The sequence below is a fragment of the Schistocerca serialis genome, chromosome 4, assembly GCF_023864345.2.
Source record: "Schistocerca serialis cubense isolate TAMUIC-IGC-003099 chromosome 4, iqSchSeri2.2, whole genome shotgun sequence".
Classification (NCBI taxonomy): Eukaryota; Metazoa; Arthropoda; class Insecta; order Orthoptera; family Acrididae; genus Schistocerca; species Schistocerca serialis.
Window position 1 is genome coordinate 445,159,206 of NC_064641.1, and position 21,925 is coordinate 445,181,130.

The 21,925-nt window shown below is 44.1% G+C and overlaps 1 protein-coding gene across 1 annotated transcript in view; it reads right to left on the bottom strand.

The window, feature by feature from the left end:
- The window catches only part of LOC126475073 (BAI1-associated protein 3), a 715,757-nt gene that overhangs the window by 615,765 nt on the left and 78,067 nt on the right, over positions 1 to 21,925 (bottom strand). The gene's annotated exons all lie outside the window — the stretch shown is intronic.

Sequence of the window (21,925 nt, forward strand, 5' to 3'; positions counted from 1 at the left end):
TCTTCTGCCTTCCTCTTCCACTCGCAAATAAAGCGACGGAAAAACGAATACCTATACGGCTCTGTATAAGCTATAATTTCTGGTATCTTACCTTTGTGGTCCTTTCGCGCAATATATGTTGGAGACAGTAGAATCGTTCGACAGTCAGCCTCAAATGCCGGTTCTCTAAATTTTCTCAATAGTCTTTCTCGAAGAGAACGTCGCCGTCCCTCCAGATTTGCAAATCTGATTAGCATGTGTAAAGCAAGCGATAATCGTTGTTGCAACTCTTAATCATAATTTTAGTGTTATTTAAATTGTTGGTATCATCTCTATTATCCATCTGCCCCTTTAAAGCGTGCAGATGTAGGGGGTCGGGAACAACTCTGATACCACGAGGAGTGTGTTTATTAAAAAGTATGACATGAAAAAGTCCTGCAAACAAAAAAAAAGCTGTAATTATGGACCATTACGTCTTACGAAAGCCCCTTATACACTATGTAATCAAAAGTATCCGGACACACCCAGAAACATACGTTTTTATATTAGGTGCATTGTGCTGCCACCTACTGCCAGTTACTCCATATCAGCGACCTCTGTAGTCATTAGACATCGTGAGAAATCAGAATGGAGCGCTCCACGGAACTCACCGACTTCGAACGGGGTCAGGTGACTGGATGTCAATTGCGTCATAAGGCTGTACGCGAGATTTCCACACTGCTAAGCATCCCTAGATCCACTGTTTCCCACGTGATAGTGAAGTGTAAACGTGATGCGATAAGTACAGCAGAAAAGCGTAGAGGCCGACCTCTTCTGTTAACTTACCGCCGACAGTTCAAGAGGGTCGTAATGTGTAATAGGCAGACATCTATCCAGATCATCACACAGCAATTCGAAACATCATCAGGATCCACTGCAAGTACTACGACAGTTAGGCAGGAGGTGAGAAAACTTGGATTTCATGGTCGAGCGGCTGCTCATAAGCCACACATCACGCCGGTAAATGCCAAACTACGCTTGGCTTGGTGCAAGGAGCGTAAACATTGGACGATTGAACGGTGGAAAAACATTATGTGGAGTGACGAATCACGATACACATTGTGACGATCCGATGGCAGGGTGTGGGTACGGCAAATGCCCGGTGAACGTCGTCTGCCAACGCGTGTAATGCCAGCATTAAAATACGGAGGCGATGGTGTTATGATGTGGTCGTGTTTTTCATGAAGAGGGCTTGCAGCTATTGTGGTTTTGCCTGGAATTATCACATCACAGGCCTACATTGATGTTATAAGCACCTTCTTGCTTCCCACTGTTGAAGAGCTTTTCGGGGATGGCGATTGCATCTTTCAATAAGATCGACCATCTGTTCACAATGCACGGCATGTGGCGGAGTGTTTGGACGGCAATAACATCCCTGTAATATACTGCCCTGCACAGAGTCATGACCTCAATCTTATAGTACACCTCTGGGATATTTTGGAACACCGACTTTGTGACAGGCCTCACCGACAGACATCGATACCTCTCTCCAGCGTAGCACTCCGTGATGAATGGGCTGCCATTCCCCAAGACGCCTTCCAGCACCTGACTGAACGTATGCCTGCGAGAGTGGAAGCTGTCATCAAGGCTAAGGGTGGGCTTACACCACACTGAATTCCATCATTACCGATGGAGGGCGCCACGAACTTGTAAGTCATTTTCAGCCAGGTGTCAGGATACTTTTGATCACGTAGTGTATGTAGGCACTGCAAGATGCGTTCTGCTCGCAGAAGATGGCTAAAGAAGGGTGAGTAGTGGGTGCTACTAGACATTCTCCTTCCTTCATTCCCAAGTAATCGCTTCATGTGAACATCGGTGGGCTCGGTGTGTACCACAGCATTTAATGTCACCGAAGCGAGGCTCCAAACGATTAACGACAGGTGACGGGGAAAGTTCTGCTGCTGGAGCATCTGAGCTAATCCATCTCTTATTGAACGTTTGTTGCAGGCAATGTTGTAAAAGATGGGACAGTACTCCGTCGTGTTGATACTCAGCTGCTTAAGTTTGCAGTCCTACTAGTACGATATCGTCTCCCCACTGCAACACCCCACCACAGGTGAATCAGCTTATATCCTTTAAAATGGTATTCTCATCTTTATGAAGTACACACTTATTTTCTATAAATGTATACAAATTATTCGAGGTATAATAATAAAATTTTAGTTATCACGTCTGCACATTCAGGTGCAAAGTAATAGATTCTACCCTGATGTTGTCTTTCATTGGAAGTGTTCTCGTGGATAACACCAATGCAGCAGGTGGAGAGAAACATGTGGAAACACCTCCAACACAACACATTGCCATGTCTAATGCGGTGTAGGAAAACAGTTGGCATTCCAGTCCTCTCGGAATGCAGAAATATATTTTCCCTTATGGCTTAAAATGGAATCTTATACCATTCTTCCTGCAAAATAGTGGCAACTTCAGGTAACGATGATGGAGGTGGTTAGCGATCAAACACTCTTCTCTCCAAATATTTGGTGACTGTGATGGCCAAGGAAGATGCGATATTTCATTCAGGTGCTCACAAAACCAGCCCTTGACGATGCGAGCTGTGTGAACAGGGCGCCGGTCATCTTGGAACGCAGCATCACCATTACAGCAGAAACATTGTACCACGGGACATATCTGACCAGCCGAAATGGTCACATAAGCCTTGGGATTAATGCGACGTAACCACGGGGCCCGTGAAATACCTCGAAATGGCAGCACAAATCATCACCGAACCCCCGTCTTCTTTCATTCTTGGGACGTTAATTCGGCCAGATGTTGGAAACAGTGTGGAACAACACTCATCCTTCCAAAAGACTGTCTCCATACTTACCAATCATACACAACCGTTCACTCGACGAAAGATCCGTACCCAAAGACTGGAAAGTTGCACGGGTCACACCAATATTCAGGGAAGGTAGTAGGAGTAATCCACTAAATTACAGGCCCATATCGTTAACGTTGAAATGCAGCAGGATTTTGGAACATATATTGTGAATTACCTCGAAGGAAACGGTCTACTGACAAACAGTCAACATGGGTTTAGAAAACATCGTTCCTGTGAAACACAGCTAGCTCATATTCACATAAAGTGCTGAGTGCTATTGACAAGGGATTTCAGATCGATTCCGTAATCCTGGATTTACGGAAGGCTTTTGACACTGTACCACAGAAGCGGCTCGTAGTGGAATTGCGTGCTTATGGAATATCATCTCAGTTATGTGATTGGATTTGCGATTTCCTGTCAGAGAGGTCTCAGTTCGTAGTAATTGACGGAAAGTCATCGAGTAAAACAGAAGTGATTTCAGCTGTTCCCCAAGGTGGTGTTATAGGCCCTTTGCTGTTCCTTAACTATATAAACGATTTAGGAGACAATCTGAGCAGTCGTCTTGGATTGTTTGCAAATGACGCTGTCGTTCAAAATGGTTCAAATGGCTCTGAGCACTATGGGACTTAACTTCTGAGGTCATCAGTCCCCTAGAACTTAGAACTACTTAAACGTGGGACACCACACACATCCATGCCCGAGGCAGGATTCGAACCTGCGACCGTAGCGGTCTCGCGATTCCCGACTGTAGCGCCTAGAACCGCTCGGCCACACCGGCCGGCGACGCTGTCGTTTATCGACTAATAAAGTCATCAGAAGATCAAAACAAACTGAAAAACGATTTAGAAAAAGTATCTGAATGGCGCTAAAAGTGGCAGTTGACCCTAAATAACGGGAAGTGTGAGGTCATCCACATGAGTGCTAAAAGGAACTCGTTAAACTTCGGTTACACGATAAATAATTCTAATCTAAAAGCCATAAATTCAACTAAATACCTAGGTATTACAATTACGAACAACTTAAATTGGAAATACCACGTAGAAAATGTTGTGGGGAAAGCAAACCAAAGGCTGCGTTTTATTGACAGGACACTTAGAAAATGTAACAGGCATACTAAGGAGACTGCCTACACTAACTTGTCCGTCCTCTTTTAGAATACTGCTGCGCGATGTGGGATCCTTACCAGATAGGACTGACGGAGTACATCGAAAAAGTTCAAAGAAAGGCAGCACGTTATGTATTATCGCGAAATATGGGAGACAGTGTCACAGAAATGATACAGGATTTGGGCTGGAAATGATTAAAAGAAAGGCGTTTTTCGTTGCGACGGGATCTTCTCACAAAATTCCAGTCACGAACTTTCTCCTCCGAATGCGAAAATATTTCTTTGACACCGACTTACATAGGGTGGAACGATCACCACGATAAAACAAGGGAAATCAGAGCTCGTACGGCAAGGTATAGGTGTTCATTCTTTCCGCCCGCTATACGAGATTGGAATAATAGAGTATTGTGAAGGTGGTTCGATGAACCATCTTCCAGGGACATAAATGTGATTTGCAGAGTATCCATGTAGATGTAGATGTAGATGTGTTCCTTTGCTTCATAGTCCAGGTTTTATGGCACCACGTTTTCCTATTATGGGTATTCGCATCGCCGATGAGTAGTTATGGAATTCCCTGCGTCTAGAGGGTTCATGAATGCGACATTGAGTCGTGCAGCTGCCGTCCTCTCATTTTTCGTCACAATCCTCTTCAATGACCGTCCGTCCGACCACTCAAGACACACTTTCGTCCGTATTGTGAATTACCGGTTGAAATTTTTCCGCTTTCCGTGTATGCTTTATAGATCTTCAATACGGAGCTTCTTGAAAAACCAAACAATTCACCAACCTTGGTTACGGAAACGCCCACCATAAGAGCACCAAAAATAATTTGCCCACTTTCTAACTCACTTGACTCTGTCATAATGCACTCAAAACTACACAGAACACTGTTCTGACCACTATTGACATTTACAAGGTATTGAGGACGTTGTAGATTTGCAGTTCGTGGTCGAATACAACAGGGCAACCCGCAGGCTTGGCATTTGGGGTTACGTTCTGGCACATATTTCTGGAGGCATTTCCATATTTTTCCGACTCCTGTATTTCGAAGTGCTTCCACTGCTAATTATCAACTGTAAAATTCGGGAAATGGAATGTATTTAATATTTGTGATAATGCACTTAACCATTTTATGTGGGACGGTATTTCATTTCCTCGATTCTACACGACATCGTGTCTCTCAGATATCTAAGATGTTCTGGTTTGATTACTTTCAGTCACGAACTAACTATAGTCTCCAACAGCTCCCCCTTGTTACAGTGATATATTTGTGAAACTATAATTTTCAGCCTTCATGGGGTTCTCAGTCGGATTGAGGTCAGGACTCACGCCATGTCAAGACAACTCGCTAATTCGTGGTCAGAGAACCATTTCTTATTGATTCTAACAATGTGATATGGTGTACTGTCCTGCTAAAAGATGCACTGATCCTTGTTGCCTTGAAACACGTTACGGGTAGAGGACTGCAATTTTGACACTAGGACTTCTAATTGGTACTTTTTGCTTTAATGTTGCCCTGTAGCACATGTATCGCCCAGTGCCACGTCATGTCAAGCAGCCTCACACCGTGACACCGATCGTGTCTTTCAAGGCGATCTTAGTCTCGTCACTCCAAATTACTGTAGCACACTATTCCTGTATCCACTCGTTTTGTGCTAAAGCCCATTGCGTACGATCCTGCTCTTACATCTTGTTCAGATAAGGCTTCTTTCTCGGAAACCCCGCTCGCAAGCCATTTTCAGAAAGATTTTGTCTGACCTTTCGACCAGAAATTTAGCGATCTTGTAGAGGAAGACGACCGATTCTGTAACGGTTTCAGCCGGCCGGAGTGGCCGTGCGGTTCTAGGCGCTACAGTCTGGAGCTGCGTGACCGCTACGGTAGCAGGTTCGAATCCTGCCTCGGGCATGGATGTGTGTGATGTCCTTAGGTTAGTTAGGTTTAAGTAGTTCTAAGTTCTAGGGGACTGATGATCTCGGCAGTTAAGTCCCATAGTGCTCAGAGCCATTTGAACCATTTGGAACGGTTTCCTTCAGTCAATATTGGTTTTCTGCTAGTGAAGCAGTTTTAGTTTATACAGATTCTTAAAACAGCATGCAGAATTTCCCCACGCCAGACTCTGTAGCACTATCATTCAAACTTCTTGCTATATACACCACTGGCCATTAAAATTGCTACACTAAGAAGAAATGCAGATGATAAACGGGTATTCATTGGACAAATATATTATACTAGAACTGACATGTGATTACATTTTCACGCAATTTGGGTGCTTAGATCCTGAGAAATCAGTACCCATAACAACCATCTCTGGCCGTAATAACGGCCTTGACACACCTGAGAATTGAGTCAAACAGAGCTTGGATGGCGCGTGCAGGTACAGCTGCCCATGCAGCTTCAACACGATACCACAGTTCATCAAGACTAGTGACTGGCGTATTGTGACGAACCAGTTGCTCGGCAGCCATTGACCAGCCGTTTTCAGTTGGTGAGAGATCTGGAGAATGTGCTGGCCAGGGTAGCAGTCGAACATTTTCTGTATCCAGAAAGGCCCGTACAGGACCTGCAACATGCGGTCGTGCATTATCCTGCTTAAATGTAGGGTTTCGCAGGGATCAAATGAAGGGTACGGCTACAGGTCGTAACACATCTGAAATGTAACGTCCACTGTTCAAAGTGCCGTCAATGCGAACAAGACGAGACCGAGACGAGTAACCAATGGCACCCCATACCATCACGCCGGGTGACACGCCAGTATGGCGATGACGAATACAGGTTTCCAATGTGGGTTCACCGCAATGTCGCCAAACATGGATGCAACCATCATGATGCTATAAACAGAAACTGGATTCATCCGAAAAAATGACGTTTTGCCATTCGTGTACCCAGGTTCGTCGTTGAGTACACCATCGAAGGCGCTCCTGTCTGTGATGCAGCGTCAAGGGTAACTGCAGCCATGGTCTCCGAGCTGATAGCCCATGCTGGTGCAAACATCGTCGAACTGTTCGTGCAGATGGTTGTTGTCCTGCAAAGGTCCCCATCTGTTGACTCAGGGATCGAGACGTGGCTGCACGATCCGTTACAGCCGTATGGATAATTTGCCTGTCATCTCGCTGCTAGTGATACGAGGCCGTTGGGAACCAGCACGGCGATCCGTATTACCCTCCTGAACCCACCGATTCCATATTCTGCTAACAGTCATTGGATCTCGACCAACGCGGGCAGCAATGTCGCGATACGATAAACCGCAATCGCGATAGGCTGCAATCCGACCCTTAACAAAGTTGGAAACGTGATGGTATGCATTTCTCCTCCTTACAAGAGGCATCACAACAACGTTTCACCAGGCAACGCCGGTCAACTGCTGTTTGTGTATCGGTTGGAAACTTTCCTCATGTCAGCACGTTGTAGGTGTCGCGAACCTTGTGTGAATGCTCTGAAAAGCTAATGATTTACTGTCGGTTAAATTTCACGTCTGCAGCGCGGCATCTCCTAGGTGTAGCAATTTTAATGGCCAGTAGTGTATGTGCATGTGCAGCCTTCTTCCAAGACTCCTATTGCCTTACTCCTTTTACCCAGAAATCAATCAGCAAATTTCGGTACGGGAGACACTATTTTCAATAATGTCTTCCGTGTCAACTCAGCCCATCTTACACTTTAAGATCAATGTATTTCTGAGCATTACTGTTGGAACAATGATCGTGGCTCATTAGATAAAGCAATAATAATATACATTCATTGTCTGATTTGTCGTAAGAAAACAAAATGTTAAACTTACTATGCAGCTCCACAAGCATGTAAAATATCATAACTTTTTAAAATTATTGTTAGTTAATTCTATTTACTTATTTTAATACAATTATAACATCTCTTTTTCTAAAAATGATAAATATTCAGTAGAGATATCTTAAAGGATAATATATAAGCCAATGATTTATTTGTATACTACAAATTACAGACACCTCGTTGTGTTAAAATCAATGAACATCTCAACAAAATGCCACTGCTGTAGACATATTCGGCTTGTTAAAAGTGAGGCTGTCTTTTGTTTCATTAGGGCGATTGGGAACGGGGTGGTGGTGGGGGGGAGCGGGGTCATCAGAAAGGAACTAAGAGACCCACTCCGCTCTCCCAACTGGATCGAAACCTGGGGTCTGTGGCTCACTGTTGTAGTAATGACTGAAAACGCCGTCTATCATAGTCATATTAGCCTCTTTTAACAGCTCTGCTGAAGTACGTTCTAGAAACGGGTAAAAACCGAAAGTGTGCAAGTTAAAAAATTGGCGCTTGGTACCACTGTTGCCGTTTGCACGAGCAACAATTTCAGGCTGGGCGGAGACGCTGGTATTCCACAGCCGTTGAGTGTATCAGCAGTGCAGTTGGGGTAATGACTATCCTTTGCCCTCTCGGCAAAGTGGCGCTGTCGAGTGAAGCCCGGCACGCCTCGGTGGTTGATGCTGAACCCCCCATGAATGGTCACACGCCTGGCCGGCCGTCGGCGCTGCTCGACTCGAATGCAGAATCGATTTATTTCGCCGGAGACCGGCGAGCCTGTCGGGACTCGTTATTTATAATGAGGCCCGCGCCACGCACCTGCACGTTTAAGAGCTGTTCTGCAGCGAGCACCGTTCTGCTCCACTCGTGTGCAGCGGCCGTACCAAAAAGGCGCTCCTGAGGCCCTTGCCTCTCCAAGCCATCGGAAAGTTGCGAACAGTAAAAAAAATATTGGTCGCTTAATGTTTTCTCGTTACAGTTTATTTATTGAGGAATGAATGGCAAAACCGTCAGCTGCGATAGGGCGATTGCTGTTTAGTAAGCAGCAAATGTATAGGTGATGGAGATAATGTGAGGGGAAGACTTGTCCTAATTGAAGATGTGCTGTGTATGATGCTGGAATGTTGCGGGTGGATGTTGCGTGCAGAATGACTGTATCTGAGTAGAGTGTTGAGACAGGTGTGTAATGAAAATGGCAACACGTCACGAGCTAACCGACACTGATCGTCTGATGATAATAGGTGTAACACTTGTTGTTCATAGCACATCGAAGATTATACAAGAATTCTGGTCTTCAAGGTCAACAGTTTTTAGGCTAGAGGTTCAACATCGGAATAAACAATGATTCAACATGCGAAAACCGCCGCACAGGGCAACCACAAGTGTACGAGGAACCGACATCACGTCACCTCTGCAAAGACGTACGGGGCGTTCTGTTGTTCATTTTGTATCCAGTAGCCACCGATTTGAATTTGTGGCATACGGAGACGAATGAACAGTATAGGCCTCAGGTAGCTGACGACCGACTCATATCACAGTGCCTTCCCATAACATTTTCCCCTTCATTATGATAGATGGAGTAGATTTAAGAGTCTGACGTCCCTTCGGCGATTTCCGTACCAAGGTCTCTTTTCTTTATTCAAGAAAAGAGAGGTGTTGAGGCAGAATGGCTTCTATTGCACTCCTTCCCAGAACAGAGAAATCCAAGAAACTGACCCGTGAGATCAAAAATAATTATTAACGACGCTAATCACTGTAGGATGCTGTTGAATTGGAACAGGAAAAATGGAAAACAGCCAGTCATACCGAAATATTATGTAAATTTAAAAAATCGTGATGTCGTGCTACGGAGAAGCAGCCAATGCAGAATTCGTGGTGTAGATTACATTCATCATCTTCTTCTATACTTGAAGATTTAGGCAGTACTCCTGTTGCAACTTCACATTTTTAAGGGCTCTGAGCACTATGGGACTGAACATCTATGGTCATCAGTCCCCTAGAACTTAAAACTACTTAAACCTAACTAACTTAAGGACATCACAGAACACCCAGTCATCACGAGGCAGAGAAAATCCCTGACCACGCCGGGAATCGAACCCGGGACCCCGGGCATTTTTAAGGGAATCATCTTCCTTGGTTTTCCAAAGTCTTCTTTCCCTGAGGGTATGCGCCTATTTACAATACTAAAATTTTCTCATCTTCCATACGTTCAAAACAGCACTCGTTTTCTCCTTGTATTATTCCACTTGATCGTTCAAATTAAATACTTGTCTTCTTAATTCTTCTCGTATATCCTCATTTCTTATAAGATCTCTCCTTGAGCAAACTTTGACAAGTCTTGAAAATCTAATTTCAGTCGAGTGTATGCTATTTTTGCTTTCAGTCTAATATTCGCTGCCGTCCAGCAAGACAAGTACAGTCATTTTAAGTCTTTCTATACTCGACATGTTTAAGGTGTTATTTACAGTTCCACATACGTGCTGAAAGTTGCTGATTTCATTCTTTACACCACCTTTTAAGTTGATACCGCATCCTAAATACTAAAACTGGGGACGTGTTCAGTAACAGTTTTTGATCGGACAGGCTGTTTTCCATAGTAAGCCATAACTTTAGTTTTAATGATAGATATTTTCAGAATGTAACATTGTCTTCATGGTTCATATATTCTACACACGGAGTATTGCAAATTTGATTCCATATTCTGTATTAAGGACTGCATCATCTGCATAGGCATAGCGCTCACATAAAAGCTTCTTTTCAGTTTTATGTCTTCATGTAGTTCATTCTCCAATTTTCTTACGATATCCTCAATATAGAGCTTAAAGAATGTCGGTGACAGTCTTACATGCTTGCCTGACCTCTCCTGTTTTTGAGCTGTCTGCGTTCGTGATTGTTTCGGACATATGATTGACGAGGAAGGTTTGTATGCATAATTTAAAACAGCTATGTCAGCTAAGTCCTCTGACCAAAGATACGTGCGAACTTGGGGCGGGTTGCTAATCTTTCGTACACGTCGACACAGTTTAGTATGTTGTCTGATTAGTTTTAGTTGACAGGGGACAGATTTTTATTTACCGAAACACGTAATTATAACAAGTACTATTGTATAGTCGCAACATAATGCGACGTGTATATAATACTAAAATTAATGTGGTTATTGTACATGTATTATTTTGTAGCAGATGCGATTGATAATTGTTGTCAAGTTTAACTAGCGCAACTTGTATGCTAGTACTTATATTTTTTGTGATGTTTTAAGTCAAGTCATTAGCTGACGCTCCGACTAGGCATGGTGACACTGAACATTGTTTTGAAAATCCTAAATTTCTTGGTTAGAACTTTTTAAAAATAATCGATGAACATTTTTGTTCTTATCCTTTTGTAGCTTGATTTATTAAGTGTTCTAGACGGTTTTATTCACAAAATATTCACGATGATCGCGGATTCATACAGGAATTCTGGATGGTAGGTAGTCACCGGTCGCAACGTGTCGAATTCGCACTTGATTTGCTTTGCTTCTACATCTACATTAATACTGTTTAATTTCGTTGGTTGTTTTGAGTTCGTGGAGGCTGTGGTGCTGTATTACTCTTTATTCATTATGACATTCACTTCGTATGACCCATGTCGAAACTCAGTACTGACACACTGTTCAACCCTATACTTCAATGAGCGCTGTCGTGTTGAAGGTCCTCATAAGGTGAAGAGATATTATAACGTACCCAGACCTCCAGTCACTGGGATATATGTCAGAACATGGGAACAGTGCTTCGCGATCAGCAATTGTAGACCAATGCATCTGGTTCCCCTGTCAACAAATATGACAATGATATTTTCTTCCACCCAAAGATTTCGAACCAACACCCTCTAGGTGTACTGAAAATGCGCCACCGTTAGTCTCTTTGGTCACAGAGGAACTGCAATACGAAGACTGTCGTGCGTAATTGTGAGGCTGTTCATGATTTGACCGGAACAGTTGCAATTCAAGGCCTTTCTTTTCCTGTCATTCTCACTTTAACTACTTATGTGTTTCTGCAGTTACGCCAACAGCGACGTAGTAAAGGAGTCATTATTTGCTTGCACAGACAACTTCAATAACATATACTTTGGAGCTGACTCACGAGCTGGAACGGCCGGTTAAAACGTTGACAGTGAAAGAAATTTTTATCCATAGTATAAGGCTCAGAGATTTCTGGCATGGACACGATTCGCCAACATCTCGTTCTGAAATCCAACTCACCTTCCCGGGGCTCATGGAGTGACGAGTTCTCAGTCTTCTGACTGGTTTGATGCGTCCGGCTACGAATTCCTCTCCTTCGTCTACATTTTCATCTCGGAGTAGTACTCGCAACCTATACCCCCAATTATTTGCTGGATGTATTCAAATCTCGGCCTTCCTGTACAGGTTTTACTCTTTACAGCTCCCTCTAGTACTATGGAAGTTATTCCCTGATGTCTTAATAGATGTCGTACCATTCTGTTTCTCCTCCTTGCCGGTGTTTTCTACACTCCTGGAAATTGAAATAAGAACACCGTGAATTCATTGTCCCAGGAAGGGGAAACTTTATTGACACATTCCTGGGGTCAGATACATCATATGATCACACTGACAGAACCACAGGCACATAGACACAGGCAACAGAGCATGCACAATGTCGGCACTAGTACAGTGTATGTCCACCTTTCGCAGCAATGCAGGCTGCTATTCTCCCATGGAGACGATCGTAGAGATGCTGGATGTAGTCCTGTGGAACGGCTTGCCATGCCATTTCCACCTGGCGCCTCAGTTGGACCAGCGTTCGTGCTGGACGTGCAGACCGCCTGAGACGACGCTTCGTCCAGTCCCAAACATGCTCAGTGGGGGACAGATCTGGAGATCTTGCTGGCCAGGGTAGTTGACTTACACCTTCTAGAGCACGTTGGGTGGCACGGGATACATGCAGACGTGCATTGTCCTGTTGGAACAGCAAGTTCCCTTGCCGGTCTAGGGTTCGATGACGGTTTGGATGTACCGTGCACTATTCAGTGTCCCCTCGACGATCACCAGTGGTGTACGGCCAGTGTAGGAGATCGCTCCCCACACCATGATGCCGGGTGTTGGTCCTGTGTGCCTCGGTCGTATGCAGTCCTGATTGTGGCGCTCACCTGCACGGCGCCAAAGACGCATACGACCATCATTGGCACCAAGGCAGAAGCGACTCTCATCGCTGAAGACGACACGTCTCCATTCGTCCCTCCATTCACGCCTGTCGCGACACCACTGGAGGCGGGCTGCACGATGTTGGGTCGTGAGCGGAAGACGGCCTAACGGTGTGCGGGACCGTAGCCCAGCTTCATGGAGACGGTTGCGAATGGTCCTCGCCGATACCCCAGGAGCAACAGTGTCCCTAATTTGCTGGGAAGTGGCGGTGCGGTCCCCTACGGCACTGCGTAGGATCCTACGGTCTTGGCGTGCATCCGTGCGTCGCTGCGGTCCGGTCCCAGGTCGACGGGCACGTGCACCTTCCGCCGACCACTGGCGACAACATCGATGTACTGTGGAGACCTCACGCCCCACGTGTTGAGCAATTCGGCGGTACGTCCACCCGGCCTCCCGCATGCCCACTATACGCCCTCGCTCAAAGTCCGTCAACTGCACATACGGTTCACGTCCACGCTGTCGCGGCATGCTACCAGTGTTAAAGACTGCGATGGAGCTCCGTATGCTACGGCAAACTGGCTGACACTGACGGCGGCGGTGCACAAATGCTGCGCAGCTAGCGCCATTCGACGGCCAACACCGCGGTTCCTGCTGTGTCCGCTGTGCCGTGCGTGTGATCATTGCTTGTACAGCCCTCTCGCAGTGTCCGGAGCAAGTATGGTGGGTCTGACACACCGGTGTCAATGTGTTCTTTTTTCCATTTCCAGGAGTGTATATATTCCGTTCCTCGTCGATTCTTCGGAGTAACTCCTCATTCTTTACCTTAATTTTCAACATTCTTCTGTAGCACCACATCTCAAATGCTTTGATTCCCTTCTGTTCCGGTCTCCTCACAATTTGTGTTTCGCTAATATACAATGCTGTGCTCCAAACGTACATTCTCAGAATTTTTTTTCTTCACATTAAGGCCTATGTTTGATACTAGAAACTTCTATTTGGCAAAAATACCCTCTTTGATTACGCTAGTCTGCTTTTTATCCTCCTTCCTTTGCCCATTTCACTTCCAAGATAGCAAAATTCCTTAACTTAGTTTACTTTATGATCTCCAATTCTGATGCTAAGTTTCTCGCTGTTCTAACTTCTGCAAATTTTCGTTTCTTCGTCCTTGTTTGATTTACCATCAATTCATATCCTATACCCATTAGAGTGTTCATTCCATTCAAAAGATCTTGTAACATTCTTCTTCACGTCCAAGGAGAATAGCAATATCATCACCGAATCTTATCACCGATATCCTTTCACCCTGAATTTTAATCCCAGTCTTGAAGCCTATGTACTGCCACTAATTTACACATCTTTCAAGTTTCTCTACTTCCTACATATCTGATGGAAAAAATACAGTTTTTAAATGCTGAATAGACCTGTTCTCCTTTCCGGCTCACAATAATTATTTCTGTAGAACATGTACTTTCTCATGTGTGCCTACATGTAAGCCGTTCAGTAGGACAGGTTTACTAACCTGTTACGGAACGGGAGAGATTTTCTGCCGTCTCCCCGATGCCAAACCATCAATGACTGACTATGACAAAATCCATGACGGCAGGAGTTTATTTCACTTATTTACAAAAATTATTACTGGTCAGAACTCGCAACCTCTGCCGCAATTAGCCTGCGTGATTCTGACACTGGCAGGAACAGTCAAGTTTCAGGGAGTTAAGACAGAGAACACTGGCAGCCAGACTACCGAGGAGACGAGACCTGCTACCGAGAAACGCGCTTGCTGATGAGAGAAGGATGTCTCCATATTAGAAATGAGCACGGAAGTCGAAACGAATTCAGAATTTCCAGCCGTCACTGCCGCCGTCTTCCACATTTACATCATATATGAGAGGTGAGAATGAGCCAGCGATTCAATAATCTAATTGAAGGGAACACGAGCCCAGTTAACGTCCTAACTTCCTTTTTTTTTTTTAGGTCATCACTCTTCTGACTGGTTTGATGCGGCTCAACACGAATTCCTCTTCTGTGCCCTTTCATCAGGGCTTAACTGCACGGTTTTAACGTTCGCCGCCACCCAGTTCTTTCCATCATGCACTTTGGTGATCCTACTGGTTTTATCCTCTTTCTTTAAACCACTAACCATTCGTGCAGTCATTGGCTATAGCCCTGATTTACTCTCATGACTACGCTTTTGTTGTGTTCACCCACATGTGGCAACGTTAGATTTCATACTTACAATCTCCTGTCCATTTATTAAAAGTTCACATACGGGTATCGGTGGGTACTTCATATGATGTTTTATGGTAATAAACAAAATTGTTCCCTTGATCATTTGCTTCTGTTGTAAATCGATGAACTCCTTCATTGATACACCCAAGTGCGGTGTGGTACTCGTGTTTTCGTACTTGATTGGGCCTTTTTTAAATAAAACATCTCTATTGTTCAATATTTTTGTCTTAAAGTGGCATGATCTTATATGGAGTGAGCCGTGACTTCCTGCGATGCTCTTGGCAGGATAGTTCATTTGTCGAAGTTACTTTCACAGCGGCATCCTGGTTGGCTTGCGCCCTCTGCTTAGGACGCACGCGGCTAGTGAGCTGAGACTCTGTCGGCGGCAGTGACAGAGGGGAGACAGCGCATGGAACATCGCGAGTGGTCAGTCGGAGCTTGGTGTACTGCGAGGACGCACGGTGTTGACGTTCCGGCGCCTGGGTCTGACGGGGAGCGGAAATAGTGAGCGGAAGCAGTCACCGGCCAACATAGGCTCTGTTTGAGAGTCGTGTCTGTCTCGAATCCTGAGGAGACCGCGGGAGTTTACCCTGGAGTGAATGTTAACAGTGAGCTCTTGGACTAACTTTAAATGGTGAGCAATTTTGTGGTGGAACTTTTGGACGTGACTGCTCCGTGTGCCCACTTTAGTTTTCGCTAGTCGTTCCTTAAATCACTTGGACGTGGGTCGGGGATACCTGGCATTGCAAATCCTTGTAACTGCGATGTGCCCTGGTTCCGTTGCATTTATATTGAATTACAAGTGTAGCCTATATTCAGCGATTCTTCTCTTTTTATTATTGGTAATATGTTAAGTAGTCAATTTTATGAATCAAAGTTTATTCTCTGTATAAGACTTCAGTCGCCAATTTAAATTGGAATTGATAACTTCTCGCAGGTTCGAATCCTGCCTCGGGCATGGATATGTGTGATGTCCTTAGGTCAGTTAGGTTTAAGTAGTTCTAAGTTATAGGGGACTGATGACCTCAGAAGTTAAGTCCCATAGTGCTCAGAGCCATTTACCCAATGCTTGGCTGTTGGTTTTAGTATTTTGGTGAACTGCATATTAATACTTGTTTTCTGTGTTCTAGAACCCGTTATTGCTGTGTCCAGGCCCTCCTGTCTGTTGTTGTCAGTTGAGTTCTCCAGCACTGCATTCAGACGCGCGGCCGATGTGAACGCCAAACGTCGAAAACGTGCTGATTGCTATGTAGATCTTTCAGGCTATCATATCATATTGCCCAATGATTTCCATAATAGATAATTCATGTATTTATGAGATGTTGCTATTTGAGTATTTTTGAAACCTAATAGCTTTTACAAATTGTTATTTTTCATATTAATAAGGCCTGATAATTGACTTAATTTCACAACTAGTGAGCTCAGATCTGCAGTTACGTTAATGTAATGTTTTATTTATTTAAAGTTGGGGTGTTTTTCTTTTAATTTTTTTCTATTATTATCATTGCTTTTATACAATTGAATAATCGGTGTAGATCACCGCATTTTGCAAATGCTAATTGATCATTGTGTCGTTACCAGTGCTTTGTTTTAAAATGGTGAAAATAAATTTTTGTATCCTCAAATGGGGTCAGCATTCCACTCCAGCAGCCCACGTGCCCTGCTTACCAATCCCAATCCTATACCTTACCAGGGAAATTCCCTTCTCTGTAGGTCACGGGGGATCGTACTTATTGCGTATTAGGGATACGCTAAACAACTCAGCTGGGACTTCACACTTTGAATTATGCGTACTATCTGGTGTAACTCGAAGAAGAATATTTCATTTATGACAGTTATGAGGATTATAATCACCTGGTTACATACAGATAAAAAAGCCTTTAAATTGCGATAATTGTGAAAAGCCAGGAAGACTTACGGTTGTACCATTTCGCAGAGATACATTTCAAAAAAGTGTGTTTCGGCGGTTCTAAGATCTGAATGAGCTGTAACCTGAATGTGGATGAAAAATACATATTGCGATTAGCTGATTAGCTGAAAAGGTATATTGATGTGGAAAACTGTTATTTTAAATCAGCAGTTTATGAATTTTGGTTGAGGGCCTGTTTAAATATTGTCTTTGGTCGTGTAGGCAAAGAAAAACATAAATAACAGAATATTACGACAACGTCTGGTGGTGATTATACAAAGTAAGTTTCCTTTCTTACCATATTCTTCTTCAAATAAGGCAAACCCTCAAACATTCACCTCGTTAACGGTATACAGTAAAAGGAATTAAATAGCAGAAGTTGCGGTGGAGACGGGACAGCACACAGTCCTTTCGTAAGCTACAGTATATTTTTCATCACCTTTTAATACATCTAAAAGGGACCTGTTTCTCAACAATAGGAACATGGCATTACTAACTAAGGTTTAGAGAAAGATGTAGAAGTGTTTAATGTTTAGAGAAAAAAATAAGTGGCACTAAACACTGCCAAACGTACATAGAGCAGTCCCCATATAGATGACCAAACCTTGGCCGATAAATCTTGGCAATCATTCGTAAAGGGAACCCACTAGAAACACTTACTTAATGTGATTTGAACTGGAAAGACTACATAAAGACAAACTGATCGAAAATTAGAATCCACGGCGAGTTCCTGGAAGAATTCTGAGCAAATGTAATTCACCTGCCATGGATGTTTCTTACAAAAGAATTGTGAGAAAGATTTTCGAGTGTGTATTGTTAGTCTGGGAGATTTATCTGCTTAGGTTAACGGAAGGCATAGAAAGAATTCAGAAAAGAGCTTTACCTTTAGTCCCATATTTATTTTGTCAGCACGAGGAATTTGTGCATTATGGACGTGACATCGAGATGGGGAAAATCAGTAGGTAAAGAAATGACAATAAAGACTTTGTGTCCCATATACACGTTTATAATTAAGTCATAATCAACATAATACGTTTGTCTGCGTGGCCATCTTCCATCTCTGTTCTGGTGACTTCAAATGAATACGAAAGTGGAAAATGTTACAATATGCCATCTGCAGTACGTATGCAGTTGCAGACACAGTCGTATACCTTAATCAAACTGTTAATCAGCTTCTCTGTAGTAGTTACACTTAAGACACGTGAGAAGAAAACTGCCTTAGTAACTACACTGAAGCGCCAAAGAAACTGGTATAGGCAGGTGTATTCAAATACAGAGATACGTAAACAGGCAGAATACGGCGCTGCGGTCGGCAACGCCTATATAAGACAAGTGTCCTGCGCGGTTGTTAGATCTGTTACTGCTGCTACAATGGCCGGTTATCAAGATTTAAGTGAGTGTGAACGTGGTGTTATAGTCGGCGCACGTGCTATGGGACACAGCATCTCCGAGTTAACGACGAAGTGGGGATATTTCCGTACGACCATTTCACGAGTGTGCCGTGAATATCAGAAATCCAGTGAGACATCAAATCTCCGACGTCGCTGCCGCCGGAAGAAGAACGGGATCACGGACGATTGAAGAGAATCGTTCAACATGACAGAAGAGCAACCCTTCCGCAAATTGCTGCAGATTTCAGTGCTGGGCTATCAACTAGTGTCAGAATGCTAACCCTTCATCGATATGGGCATTTGGAGCCGAAGGCCCACTCCCGTACCATTGATGACTGCACGGCGCAAAGCTTTACGCCTCAACTGGGCCCGTCAACACCGACATTGGACTGTTGGTGACTGAAAACATGTTGCCTGGTCGGACGAGTCTCGTTTGAAATTGTATCGAGCGGATGGACATGTACAGGTATGGAGACAACCTCATGAATCCATGGACCCTGCATGTCAGCAGGAGACTTTTCAAGCTGTTGGAGGCTCTGTAACGACTTGGGGTGTGTGTAGGACCCGTACGTAAACATCCTGTCTGATCACGTACATCCATTCATGTCCACTGTAGATTCTGACGCACTTGGGTGATTCCAGCTGGACAATGCAACAAAATGGTTCAAATGGTCTTGAGCACTATGGGTCAACATCTGTGGTCATCAGTCCCCTAGAACTTAGAACTACTTAAACCTAACTAACCTAAGGACATCACACACATCCATGCCCGAGGCAGGATTCGAACCTGCGACCGTAGCAGCAGTGCGGTTCCGGACTTAGCGCCTAGAATCGCTCGGTCACCGCGGCCGGCGACAATGCGCAACCCCACACGTCCAGAATTGCTACAGAGTGCCTCCAGGAACACTCATCTGAGTTTAAACACATCCGCTGGCCACCAAACCCCCCAGACATGAACATTATTGAGCATATCTTGGATGCCTTGTGACGTACTGTTCAGAAGAGATCTCCATCCCCTCGTTCTTTTACGGCTTTATAGACAGTCCTGGAGGATTAATTGTGTCAGTTCCCTCCAGCACTACTTCAGATATTAGTCGAGTCCATGCTACGTCATGTTGGGGCCCTTCTGCATGCTCTGGGGTGCCCTACACGATATTAGGCAGGTGTAACAGTTTATTTGGTTTTTCAGTGTATGTGTAGTAAGGGTTGTACCAGGTTCTGTTTGAAAAACGTTTAGTCATCCACAGATCTCAATGTCACATACCAGTCCTGTAACACTTCGCACTCTAAATACTGCATTCTGCAGGCGCCACAGTTTCCACAAACATCAGACTAATTGGGCCGTGTTTCTTTCAGGAAGCCCGTGTGATGTGAGCGCTGCGCTGGTCTGCGCACAGTGGCTCGAAAATGAGGGAATGTTGCGCCGCTTTGTCGTACAAAGGAACCGGCTCCGGTGCCGTGGGAAGGGCAGTAATAACATGTAATACGCGGGGGGCTTGCGCGCCTCTGATGAGAGTGCGGCGGTGTTCGTTTTTCACGAAAAATTACGGGAGAGAGTGTCGGAAGGTGGGCGGCGAGCGCACCTAATGAAGACACGCCACTAATGGCGACGAGTGGCCGGTGGCGAAATGAGGTACCTGTACGCACCTGCCGGCTAATGAGTTACTGCAACAGGCAGGCCGGGGGCGGCGCGCAGGGGCCCCCGTGTCAACACCGGCCTAGCGGTAACGAGCGGGTGAGTGGACCGTGAATGGGACTGCGAGGAATAGTCGGTAAGTGCTGGCCTCATTCTCTCAGCATTCACACACCACTTACAAGGAAAAATACCCTAGAGATACGCTTCGAATTTGATCGGGTTTGAATATATTGTAGTGTAGAGCAAAATAAGAGACACAATATTTTTTATAATTGCCCATAAGGTTGTTAAGGAGGCGAAGCACCCACTTAAAAAGAACTGAGTTGAGTAATCCTGAATAAGTACCGTTGAAACGGTAACACATACGAACAAAGCTTCAAATAGAAGCTGTTGTTCTTAATATATGTTAAAATGGTGCATCCGGATTTGTCGAAAAATCTTTTTTTCAGAATCCCCTCTCCCTCATTATTTTGTTTCTCTTTTCGACATTTGGCTATTAGCAAAACGTGTAGCATCGTTAACACCAAATTCAGTCGTATATGATAAGTGATATTTCAACGATGCATTTGTCAGAAATACGCTACAAATTCACTTTATCACCCTTCTCATTATTGTGAAAATTTACAATAACGCGTCGCAACAGTAATGCATAAACAATTTCAAATATAATATAAATAAATCTGGAAAGGCTGCAACTTGAAAAAACATGTAAAAATAAAACCCAAACTCAACACAACACATTATTTATTTCATAATAGTAAAAGAAAAAAATATATGTAAAATATACAATTAAATTTAATTATCTGTAAAAGACTTCTTCAAGAACACACTGCAACAACTGACATTGAAACAGACGTATACTAGGTCCGGATAGAGAGATGCAGAAATATTTCTAGCTTATTTTTGACAAATGCCTCTTTGGAATACCACTTCATCATATACGACTGAATTTGGTATTAAAGATGCCATACGTTTTGTTGTTAGTCAAATGCGGAATTGATGAATAAAATAGGAGGGAGGGGGGAGTTATAAAAAGAATTTTTCGGTAAACATAGGTGAACCATAGTCGCGTACATTAAAAACAACACTACTTTTATTTGAAATTTTATATTCCTGTTACCGTTTCGAGGGTATTCATTCAGAAACATTAAATTCAATTTCACTCTTTTTGCATTGCAACATATCAAACGCCAATCTTGCCTCGGGCATGGATGCGTGTGATGTCCTTAGGTTAGTTAGGTTTAAGTAGTTCCACGTTCTAGGGCACCCCCATGAAACATTGGACCTTACCGTTGGTGGGGAGGCTTGCGTGCCTCAACGATACGGATAGCCGTACCGTAGGTGCAACCAAAACGGAGGGGTATCTGTTGAGAGGCCAGATAAACATATGGTTCCTGAAGAGGGGCAGCAGCCTTTTCAGTAGCTGCAGGGGCAACAGTCTGGATGATTGACTGATCTGGTCTTGTAACACTAACCAAACCAGCCTTGCTGTGCTGGTACTGCGAACGGCTGAAAGCAAGGGGAAACAACAGCCGTAATTTTTCCCGAGGGCATGCAGCTTTCCTGTATGGTTAAATGATGATGGTGTCCTCTTGGGTAAAATATTCCGGAGGTAAAATAGTCCCCCATTCTGATCTCCGGGCAGGGACTACTCAAGAGGACGTCGTTATCAGGAGAAAGAAATCTGGCATTCTACGGATCGGAGCGTGGAATGTCAGATCCCTTAATCGGGCAGGTAGGTTCGAAAATTTAAAAAGGGAAATGGATAGGTTAAAGTTAGATATAGTGGGAATTAGTGAAGTTCGGTGGCAGGAGGAACAAGACTTTTGGTCAGGTGAATACAGGGTTATAAATACAAAATCAAATAGGGGTTATGCAGGGGTATTATTGTGGCCAAGATATACACG